We start from the raw sequence: 3010 nt of genomic DNA on the forward strand, positions 1-3010 counted from the left end.
CCCCATTTCTACTAAAAATACAAAAATTAGCTGGGTGTGGTGGTGTGCCTGAAATCCCAGCTACTTGGGGGGCTGAGGCAGGAGAATCACTTGAACCCAGGGGGCAAATGTTGCAGTGAGCTGAGATCTAACCACTGCACTCCAACCAGGGCGACAGAGTGAGACTCCGTCTAAAAACAACAACAAACCAGACTCATCTTCCCTGGCTTAGAAGGTATTACATGGTTGGGCTGTTCCTAAACATCTTTGCTATAGCCACGTGGTCTTCCTGCAGTCCTTAAAGACACCATGCTTCATTCTGCTACAAGGCCATTGCACAGTCTATTATTTGTCAGGAATATTCTTTACCTGTTATACACTGCTCCTCAAATCTTACTCTTTTTTGTTTGTTTGTTTGTTTGTTTTTTGAGATCAGCCCATCTAAGCCTCCCGAAGTGCTGGGATTACCGGTGTGAGCCACCCAGCTTGGCCCAAATCTTCCTCTTATTTGCTCTTATAGCACCATAAATCTTTCCTATAGCAATTGTCACAGTTGTGCATCTTCATTTATTTATATGGCCTTTATTTGTTTATTTTTTTTTTTTTAGTATCGCTCTGTCTACAAGGCTGGAGTGCAGTGGTGTGATCTCGGCTCACTGCAACCTCCACCACGTGGATTCAAGGGATTCTCCTTCCTCAGCTTCCTGAGTGGCTGGGAATATAGGCATGTGTCACCATGCTCAGCTAATTTTTTTGTATTTTTAGTGGAGACAGGTTTTTGCCATGTTGGCCAGGCTGGTCTTGAACTCCTGACCTCAGGTGATCCACCCAGCTCATCCTTCCAAAGTGTTGGGATTACAGGCCTGAGCCACTGCGCTTGGCCCTATTTATATAGTCTTTTGATCAACGTCTGCCTCTTCCAACAAGGTTTGTAAGCTCCAGGAGGGCAGGGGCCGTGACTGTTTTTTGCACTCCGTTGTTTGTTTTACCAGTGCCTAGTTTAGTGACTGCCACATAGTAGACTGCCACATATATAAATATAGAATACATGGCTGGGCGCGGTGGCTCATGCCTGTGATCCCAGCACTTTGGGAGGCGGAGGCGGGTGGATCACGAGGTCAGGCATTGAAGATCAGGCTGGCCAAGATGGTGAAACCCTGTTTCTACCAAAACTACAAAAAAATCAGCTGGGCGTGGTGGCCGTGGTTTGTAATCTCCGCTACTCAGGAGACTGAGGCAGAGAATTGCTTGAACCCAGGAGGTGGAGGCTGCAGTGAGCTGAGATCGCGCCACTGCACTTCAGCCTGGGCGACAGATTGAGACTCTGTCTCAATTAAAAAAATAAAAAAAACAAGGCCGGGCGCGGTGGCTCAAGCCTGTAATCCCAGCACTTTGGGAGGCCGAGACAGGCGGATCACGAGGTCAGGAGATCGAGACCATCCTGGCTAACCTGGTGAAACACCGTCTCTACTAAAAAATACAAAAAACTAGCCGGGCGAGGTGGCAGGCGCCTGTAGTGCCAGCTACTCGGGAGGCTGAGGCAGGAGAATGGCGCAAACCCGGGAGGCGGAGCTTGCAGTGAGCTGAGATCCGGCCACTGCACTCCAGCCTGGGCGACAGAGCAAGACTCCGTCTCAAAAAAAAAAAAAAATATATATATATATATATACACACACACACACACACACACACACACACAAAATATATATGTAGTAAATATACATATATTCATTTTATGTATATGCATATATATATATGGAATTACTTCAATAGTCTGCAAGTGCAGAATGTAGCCTTGACATGAAAAGAGGTGGGTATTTGAAAGCAGAGATTTGGCCGGGCACAGTGGCTCATGCCTGTAATCCCAGCACTTTGGGAGGCCGAGTTGGGTGGATCACTTGAGGTCAGGAGTTCGAGACCAGCCTGGCCAACATGGTGAAACCTGTCTCTACTAAAAATAGAAGACAGGCCAGGCGCTGTGGCTCACGCCTGTAATCCCAGCACTTTGGGAGGCCAAGGCGGGCGGATCACGAGGTCAGGAAATCGAGACCATCCTGGCTAACACGGTGAAACCCCGTCTCTACTAAAAATACAAAAAATTAGCTGGGCGAGGTGGCGGGTGCCTGTAATCCCAGCTACTCAGGAGGCTGAGGCGGGACAATGGCGTGAACCTGGGAGGCGGAGCTTGCAGTGAGCGGAGATCGCACCACTGCACTCCAGCCTGGGTGACACAGCAAGACTCTGTCTCAAAAAATAAATAAATAAATAAAAATAGAAAGCAATTAGCTGAGCGTGGTGACATGTGCCTGTAATCCCAGCTACTCTGGATGCTAAGGCAGAAGAACAGCTTGAGCCCAGAATGCGGGGGTTGCAGTGAGCCGAGATCGCTCCACTGCACTCCAGCTTGGGTGACAAAGCAAGGCTCCATCTCAAAAAAAAAAAAAGGAAGAAAGCAAGGATTTGAGTGTTTGAGATGGAGTCTTGCTCTGTCACCTAGGCTGGAGTGCAGTGGCATGATCTCGGCTCACTGTGACCTCTGCCTCTAGGGTTCAAGGGATTTCTTGTCTCAGCCTCCCGAGTAGCTGGGACTACAAGTACGAGCCACCATGCCTGGCTAATTTTTATTTTTAGTAAAGACGAGGTTTCACTATACCGGCCAGGCTGGTCTCAAACTCCTGACCTCATGATCTGCCCACCTCTGCCTCCCCAAGTGTTTGGATGACAGGTGTGAGCTACTGCGCCTGGCCGAGAGTTTTCATTTCATTCATCATGCAGCATCTCGCTCTTGATTCTAGAGGTTCTGAGAAGGTCCCTTGTTTTTTTTCCTTTTTCTAAAATCTCTTTCTTTTTTTCATTAAGAGACAGGGTCTTAATCTGCTGCCCAGGATGGAGTGCAGCAGTGCCATCATAGCTCACTGATACCTCAAACTTTTGGGTTCAAGCAATCCTCCCACTTCACCCTCCTATGTAGCTGGGACTACAGGTGCATGCCCACCATGCCCTGCCAGTTTTTTTTTTTTTTTTTTTTTTT

This window comes from Theropithecus gelada, chromosome 10 (genome assembly GCF_003255815.1).
Source record: "Theropithecus gelada isolate Dixy chromosome 10, Tgel_1.0, whole genome shotgun sequence".
In the NCBI taxonomy this organism is placed as follows: Eukaryota; Metazoa; Chordata; class Mammalia; order Primates; family Cercopithecidae; genus Theropithecus; species Theropithecus gelada.